The sequence below is a fragment of the Cynocephalus volans genome, chromosome 3, assembly GCF_027409185.1.
Source record: "Cynocephalus volans isolate mCynVol1 chromosome 3, mCynVol1.pri, whole genome shotgun sequence".
Classification (NCBI taxonomy): domain Eukaryota; kingdom Metazoa; phylum Chordata; class Mammalia; order Dermoptera; family Cynocephalidae; genus Cynocephalus; species Cynocephalus volans.
In genome coordinates this window covers 12,858,271-12,867,309 of record NC_084462.1, presented here as the reverse complement: position 1 = coordinate 12,867,309, position 9,039 = coordinate 12,858,271, and the positions used below count along the sequence as shown (strand labels likewise).

At 47.5% G+C, this 9,039-nt stretch overlaps 1 long non-coding RNA gene across 1 annotated transcript; it reads right to left on the bottom strand.

The window, feature by feature from the left end:
* Window positions 1-2,001: 2,001 nt before the first annotated feature.
* On the bottom strand, window positions 2,002-7,421 carry LOC134372223 (uncharacterized). The gene is made up of 5 exons (XR_010022902.1): window positions 7,217-7,421; window positions 5,364-5,402; window positions 3,153-3,281; window positions 2,543-2,641; window positions 2,002-2,172 (listed from the first exon to the last, which is right to left on the bottom strand). It is a non-coding gene; the product is annotated as an uncharacterized LOC134372223 (long non-coding RNA).
* Window positions 7,422-9,039: the final 1,618 nt, after the last annotated feature.

Genomic DNA, 9,039 nt, shown 5'->3' with positions numbered 1-9,039 from the left:
ATATGCTAAAAGCTACTGGAATACCACTAATTGCTAGCCTTTCTTAGAAGAGATAGGGAATATGTACACATACAATCGTTTCTATATACATTGAATTCCTTATCTGGGTTTAAGTCTACAAAGATTTCACAAGATTGGATATTTAAAAAGACTCATGAGACTCCAATAGCATATGTACATAAGGCTTTTACTTAAAGCCAAAGACATGATACAGCAAAAGAAAATGTAACACCAAATGCACAATCACTAAAAGAACAAATAAATAAACTGGACTTCATGAAAATTGAGATAGTCTGTTCTAGAAAAGATACTGTTAAGAAATGGAAACAAAAGCCACAGAGTATGAGAAAACACTGGCAAAGCTTATATCAAATAAGAAACTTGTATCCAGAAATATTAAAATTGCAAGACAATAATATGAACAGACATTTTGTTAAAGTAGAAATATGGGTGACAAGTAATCACAAGAAAAAATACTAAATACTGAGTCATTAAAGGACAGCAAATTAAAATCATAATGAAGTACTACTACACATCTACACAAAATGAATGACCCATGATTTACACACATACAAATTGTCAGTAAGGATGTGAATAAACTGGAAATTTAATATATTCCAGGAGGAAACATGAAATGCATAACCATTTACAACACAATCTGGCAGATCCTTACAAATTTAAAGATTCAAACCAACTTCCCGCATGGGAGTGTAAGGAGCTTTGCAAACCTGTTTCCCAGTCAAACTGGTGAAAATTATAAAAACACAACGAAAAGTCTCTAGAAATGGTACTAATGGTATACAGCAAATAAAGAAATATTTATTCAAGAAAACCAGACAGTAAGAACAGCAAGAGTCAATCACATTTGGACTAAGACCACTCCTTCCCTCCTGATCCACTTCAAACTCAGCAAGATGGAAGCTCCACTCCAGATTCATGCAGCCGAGAACAGAGGGCTCCCTCTCCCTCAATCTGTCAGGAATTCTCATCCTCCCCCAGCGTGCGTACTTGGATGAATAATGTTCAATTTCTGGCTTCCTCATAAAGGCTACTCTCAGTTTCTCTCCTCTCTGAGTCAGGTTATATTGACTAGGAAGCAGCACATACTCTGCACTCATAAGGCCTTTTGCCAGTCTGAACTTTCTCATGCTGAACAAGGTTAGGCTGAAGCCTTTCTCCACATTCACTGCATTCATAAGGCTTTTCTCCAGTGCATAGTCTCTGGTGTTGAACAAGTAAATATTTCTGACCAAAGTCTTTCCCACATTCAGTGTTTTTTTTTTTTTTTTTCCCCAGAAAGATGACCGATAAGGGGATCTTAACCCTTGACTTGGTGTTGTCAGCAGCACACTCTCCCAAGTGAGCCACGGGCCAACCTCATTCAATGCATTTATAATGCCTTTTTCTAGAATGAAAGGCCTCTCCACTTTAAGTGCTCCTGTGTGGCTCCCCATTCTGAGTCACCTGGTACTGGAGAAAACCCAAGCTGGTCAGGAAGTCCTTCCCACCCTCTCCACTTTGGAAGGGCTTCTCTGACAGGTGAACTATGCAGCTCCTCAAAACTGGAACCCTGTCCTCTTCCCTTTCTAAAGATTTCTCTCCACAGTACAGCTTCTGGTGTTGTGCACGCAGCACTCCTACAGAAGCTCCTTCATCAAAAGGTGCCTCCCTCAGCCTCCACTCCATGCCAACAACCTGAACACAGAGAAATGCTGATGAAGTGTACGTAAACCTTGGTGTGAGGAAGTGTATGTAGACTTTTTTTTTTCTTTTTTTTTTTTTTGTCTTTTTCGTGACCGGCACTCAGCCAGTGAGTGCACCGGCCATTCCTATATAGGATCCGAACCCGCGGCGGGAGCATCGTCGCGCTCCCAGCGCGGCACTCTCCCGAGTGCACCACGGGCTCGGCCCTGTGTATGTAGACTTTGGGCAGCACCCTCACAAATATGTATCTGACACATCCAGTTATGAGTCCCTGGGATTGCTGGCAGAATGAGGGGGCTGAGGTCAGGGTGGGAAAGGACCCACTGTGCAGCAGTGTTGGGTCTGGCAGGCTCAAAGATTGGGGGAGGCCTCCCCAGAAAAGGACACAAGGATGGGATGCAGCACAGATATGAGAGGCAGGGTGCCCAACACACTCGTCTGCAAATGTCTTTCCAAGGGCGTCAGTTGCTGGAGACACAGACACAGGAACACGGTGTAAAAGGCTGTGTACAGGCTGAGAAAAATTGACTATAACTGAATACCTGTTGTTCAAAGACTATACAAGGATTGGTGCACACTTTACAAAATATTCGGTAAGGCCACAGTTAGACAACACTGCAGAAAAATGGGTGGTACATGGAGGACAGAGAGGCAGGGAACAGCCCTGGGTCAGAAATCAGAATAAAAATGATAAGTGGACAACTGGGGAAGAAAACATGAAAATCAGTCATGGCCCCTTGCAGTGGCATCAAAACATTGGGGCCCACAGGAAAGACTCCTGGTGTGTTTTGAACCCATCCCTGAATCCATCCCTCCCCCAGCTCTACCTTGCAAATACCTCTTGGCATAGCTGGAGTCATGACTCTTTGGGAGGGCATGAATGACTCTCACCATGCTTCCAGTTGGGTAATTTCAAGGGGCCTGGAAGATGCAAGTCCTAAGGGAAAGACAGGACAGGTGAGTGGCCAGCACTGGGTCACAGTGACTCACCCCATGACAGACCACAGGAAAGAAAACTAAAATTAAATAGTACAAAAAGATTACGGAGGAGGGTCTTGCATTACTACACAGTCAAGTAGTAATCATGTCGGTGCCTCAACCACTAGCACAAGGAGACCCCAAGGAAGAGGGCACAATCTGGGGCACAGAACTGCCATGGATCGGCACAGCATCACCAGATCAACAGGCCAACAGGGTGAGATCCATTAGGCTCACTGTAAGACTCCAGACCCCCAATCCCTTTCCTGCATGGCTTTGGGGCACTTCAGGGAGGGAAGGGGTTGTGGGTACACATAGCCCAGGCCCATCACCTACAATACCTACTCCAGGACACTGGGGAAAGCAGCAGTGCCCATGGTCCAGCTTTGGAAAGAATAGACTTGCCCTTAGGAAAAGTAGAAAGAGCAGAGCCCAGGCCAGGATGCTGGAGGGAGCTGTGAGGACTTTACCCAGAGAGGCCATAAGCGAAAAGTTCTCCAGCATCACACTGTGGTAGAGGCACCTCTGAGCTTCATCAAGCAGTTCCATGCCTCCCGGGAGAAGTAGACAGCCACGCCCTCAAAGGTCACATGGCCCTGCTGAGATGGGGAGAGTTAAGTTTATAAATACAGCCTCCTTCCCAAAGACTCTGCATCCCCCCAAACATTCACCCCTGCTCACCCTCCACCACATCTCCCCACATCACAGGAGATACCAGGCCCTTCTGCCCCTGATGGCCCCTCTCTCCTCACGGTCCCACAATCACTGTGTTCAGTACTCAGCAGCAACAGTCAGGTGGGCAGAAAGGGTCCATCTAAGCTCTGGGCCTGGAATGTAGAGCCCCATCCTCTTCCTGCCAGACAGTTCACCTGGGGTCCTCCAGATCATGCTCCCCCAGTGCATCCAACTTTGGGTCACTGTTCTCCCTCAAGCCCCCAGTACTAGGGCCCTGCGCCATCCATTTACACTTCCTCCCGATGTGTACATGCTCTCTGAACCACACCTTCCTTTTATCACTGACCCCTCACAGCCACCACCACTCTCTACACCATGTCACTAACAGCCCTCTGGCCTCACCACATGCATCCAGAGGGTGCTTGGCAAATGTAATCATAATCCCATCCTGTCCCGGACCTCTAATGGCCATGACTGCCAGGGGCAACTCTCAAGCCCCTGCTATGAAGGCCTCACAACTTGGCCCTGTTCCTTGCTTATCTTCCCATGTGTGACACCAGGAACCACACACAGACTTCAGATCACTTTACCCTCTTCCGTTCTGTGTTGCAAAGTTGTTCCCTTCCAGCCTCAACCTTCCTCTGACCATCATTTGAAGTCCAGGCCCATTTGTCTCCCAAACCAGGCACAGTGATTTGCCCAGATGACCCCATTCTATCTTGAGCTAATTCACCACTCTGAGTGAAACTTCCTGGGTCCCAGCACAGGTCAGAATAAAATCCTGGTAATCCCAGAGTTGGATGAATAATCAGTGGCGCCAAGTTTAACTCACTTACTCACTGTCACCTTAACTCACTTCCTACTCTGTCTCCGTGTCCATCTCATGCCTGCTCCCCACAGACACCTTGCCACCAGCCAACCCTCCTCATTCCTATACTCCCTTCCCCATGGACACTATTCTCCCTCATGTCCTTGTGTAGACCACCACTCCTATCCAGGTGCCCAAACAAGAGACACAGTCCTTGCCCTCATGCTCCCCTCCTCTGTACTGAACGGCATTGAAAACAGAACCCAAAGAAGCCCCTTCCTAAATCTGACCAACAGCTCCATCCCAGTGCATACACCAGCCATATCCTAGGTGTCTCCAATCTGAACCCTTCACCTGAATTGCAGACTTGTGCGTCCAGGCGCTCACTCAAAGAATCCACTCAAGGGTCTCTGGGATATCTCAGTTCAACACGGCCAAACCCTAACTCCCAATTCCCACTGATAATTTTATTCTTATCACCAACTTCCACATGGTGATACTTCCCTGCTTTAGCAGCTGAGACCAAACATCAGTCACCCCTGACTCCTCCACTTCTTTTTCCCACCCTACATACAGTCTATAAAGTCTGCTCAGACCTACTTAAGAAACAGACATGGACTCCAACCACATCGACTACTTCCACAGCCACCACTCTTGTTGAGTACCCAGCAGCATTCACCTGGACTATCATAGTAGCTCCTCCCTGGTCTCCCTGTTTCTACCCTCAGCCCCACCATTGTTCTCTACTCTGCAGCAGGTAAAGCTTCTTGAGACTGGGTCACTTTCCTCTTGTGCTCCAAACTTTCTATGGCTCCCGCCACCCTCAGAATAAAGGCTCGGCTCCTCAGGCTACCTTTCCTGGCCTACCTCCTTCCTCCTGCTGTTTCCACCAGCTATAATGGAGACCTAAGGTTGCTTGAACATTCCCAGCTCAACCTCACCTCTAAGCATTTTCTATTGATGTTCGCTGTGACTGTAATTCCTTCTAAACTTCATGCCGTCATTTGCCAGAGATGGGAACCTCTCCATATAATCCCTGGTAAGGACTCAGGACCCTTACTTTGTGTGACCGTCTTCCAGGGAACTGTGATGGAAGTGTAGGGAGAATAGGAAGGAAGGAGTCCCAGGACACCACAGTCCTGGAGACCATACAGGTGGGAGCTGAGGACGATGAGGAGTTGAGACATCCTCCACTTACCTCTGCATGGTGTGTAAATAATTCCGCAGGCAGAGGAACCTAAGAAAAAACAAGGCCTTCAGAAGCAGGCAATGATTTGGCAAAGGATCATCCAAGCCTCCTCACCTACCATGGAGTCAGGTGTGCCTGATCGTCCACCATCTAGGCCTCAATCCTCACTGATGCCTCTTACCAGTCGTGTGCCCTCGGACAAGTATTCAACCTCCCTGTGCCTTAGTGTTGTCATGTGTATCACGGGGATAATAATGGTAGCCACCCAATAGGACCATTGCTTGTATCAAACTCATTCCCATGTGTCAAATATTAAGTATCAACTCTTACTGTGCATATAATCAACGTCTCTGTCAACATTTTCAGTGCAAATAATCTTGTAGGTTTTGAAAATGTGGGTTTTTTACATACTTTTAAACTAAGAAGGTGATATTTAAGACATTTGACTTTAATGAAATGCTTAGCAGTACATTGTTTTCAAGTAATTAAGTGCTTGCATCAATTTAACTTGTTAAAATGCTGTTTTATTTCCCTCTGCATGTGTATGAACTTTGATCCTTTAGTGCTTAAATAAGTACTCATCTTATAAATTCACAAGTTACTACACTGGGAGCCTGGGCCTGAGGAAACCAAGTACCTAACATTCCTTTTTGACAACCTGACTGCCTGCTATACACTCCCCTGAAAGCAATTCTGCAGAGGTCCCTTCCGTTGGAGTAGTTGGTCCCTCTTGCCCTAAAGGCTGGGGGAACTTGTACACCAAAGGGGCTGCTCCACCAGCTTGGGTGACCCTTCCTTTTCTCCTTGGGGAGTGAACACAAGGGCCTGCTCAGCCGGAGGTGGCAAATCTATACCAGCCAATACCTCAGTTTCCATCCCAGTCCTGAGTCCTTATATTCTATAACCTCCTTTCCTTCAGACACCAGCCAGAACTACTTTGGACCACAGGACTCCACCTCTCTAGAGGCAGCCTGACCCTCCAGGCCCATCTATCCCTCCTAAATATGAACCCCAGACCTTGTCCTGGTCCAAGCCTCCACCCACCATCCCTTGGATATCACCAGCCTAGCTCCTTCGCCAGAACTCCAGACGTGAAGGACAAGCTGCATGTGACACCCCCACTCTGGGTCATCTCAAGATCATCATGTCTAAAATCCAACTCTTAATCTTCCTGAAACCTGCTCCTTGCACAGACTTCCCCATCTCCATCTTTCCAGACATTCAGGAAAAAGCAAACGAACAAAAAGCCGGGCTGGTCCTTCATTTCCTACTTTCGTTCACAGCCACATATGATGCAGCAAGAAATCCCGACTGCTCAGTTTTTAAAATGCATCGGAGTTCTGATCACTCCCCCCTCCTCTACTGCCACTTCTATGGTCCAGTCCCACTAGAACTCTACATTAACCTACTGAACTTACCTACTCATATGCCTCCTTGTCTGCACCCTCATCACTCCCACCCAGTCTGTGTTCCCCTGAGGAGCCTTTGGGAAACTGAGAAATAGATCGAGTCACTCTGCTGTTCACAACTTTCCGGGGCCACCACCGCCCTCAGAATGAAGGCCCAGCTGCTCGGGCTGTCATTCCACCTGTGACTCGTTCCCTCACAAGCTGTCCCCTGCAGACAAGAGACAACCCTCAGGTTTAGGACTTTGAACTCAGTCGCAGCTCCAAGCCTTTAAACAAGCTGGTCCCTCTGCCTGTTAACTCTCTTCCATATCCCATCACACTGGCTGTCAGAAATGGGATCCCACCCACTGGCGCCCAATTCTGGATCCAGGAACCTGAGCAGGCGCCCCTCACACGGCTTTAGGATTCGGATGAGAGTTGGGGCGGGTGAGGCCCAGAGGATGCAGCTTTCACCTGAGCAGGGTCCCTCAGCACGACCGCCGCCATCGGACTATGTGGGCAGAGGTGAGCCGGGACAGGACGACTGGGGTGGGGACCCGGGTCACCCTGAGCGCCGCCGCCGAGCCTCAGACTAGTCTCTGTGCGGTGAGGCAACGCCTGCCTCCTCTCGCGCCTTCCTGCTCTGGTCACCTCAGATCAGAAGCACTTTTCCTGAACCTCTGATCAGAAGGACTAGGGCGCCGCCGGAAGTCCCGCCCACTGCACGCATGGAAACGCCCATTGCGTTTCTTTATTGGCTTAGCGTCCACGCCGCGTGGCGCAACGCCTTATGGGTAACGTAGTTTTCACAGAGCCAAATTTCGAGGGAGTGGGTTTAGCGGTAGACAGGGAGGTGGAGGACATATCAGGGTCAAGGACTAATGTTGGACTCGTCCAGAGACTGTCGTTGTCGTATTTGGGCCTGCATTTCAGGTTTTCTGCTCAGCTGCTACTCCATCTTTCCATCTCTTGAAGGACTTGAAGAGGATCTTAAGGGCCACAATAAAGCGGTTTTCTTGGGCTGAACCATGAACACATTTTCAAATTTCCCTTGGCAAGGGGACGCCCAATATTAAAGCCAGCGGTGGTGAAGCCATGCCTGGTGTGTGAGAATAAGAAAAGGCTCTGCACCAAGGTCAAGGGTTCGGATTCATATACCGACCAGCCGCTAAAAGAAAATAAAAGTCTCCGAATTCTGTATGTAGGTAGCCAGACAGCCGAGGGTCCCAAGTATTTACTTTCCACTTTCACCCGACGCTCATTTGTGCACTTTTTCTTATCAAAGGACCCAAGCTCAGTGGTAAGGCAAGAAAATAGGCCTCGTACCCATAAGCCAACATTCCTCCTCCCCCCTACCGCCCACAGATATCCTGATCTCTCCCCTTCATTCCTTCCTACTCTGTGTTCCCACTGCCCGTCCATTTCCAAGTAAATACAAAAGCAGCTACTCAAAGGTGTGTAGGATCGTGGATTGTTGTTGACAACAGGCAGCTGTCGATAAAAAAGATGCCAAGCCTTTATTAAGTGCTGTTCCACTACATTCCGTACCCGACTACAGTTCTTTTGTGTCAGTCTCATTTCCCTGATTCTTCTCCAATCTCTTCCACTTGTGGGCTGAGTGATGACTTCCTTACATCCTTGGGATTACTTATGAGAACAAGACAGAAGTATTCTCTCCTTCCTGGACTTTCTGGAACTTAGTGTTCAGTACTAGCTGATTATGAAAAGGAGGAGGGGAGTCGATATTGGAATTGAAAACATGGTAGGATAGAGAGATCCAAGTTCTTTGTCACTGCCACAGTGGCCATGGACCCACTGACAGGAGTGGAACAATGCGTAGAGGAATTCCCCCTTCTTAAGCCAAGTACAGGAAGAGATGTCTCACTTCCTTGAGAATACCTTTTAGAGGAGGAGATTCTGGATCAATTGCTGAATTAGTTACCGTTAAGTCATGAAAATTAGCTCACCACCATGAAATGAGCCTCTGTGGATGAATCTAATGAACATGTTACAGATTCTAGTCATTCATATAGTATAATACAATCTATAGAAAATTCAGAATCTGGCAATAATAAACAGTATGTCATTTCAGGAAATCTACATAGGTGGTAAAACAATAAAGACATCAGTGGAACGCCTAGTAAAATGCCTCATGGGAATATCACAAAGAGATAACAGAAAGACAAAATGGAAAACAGTAGGGGCAAATCACTTTAGCTATCAAGAGGGGACAGGAGTCAGAACTCGCATGGTATGCTGGCTTTTGACTACATTAGGATACTTTCTTTTACATTTGG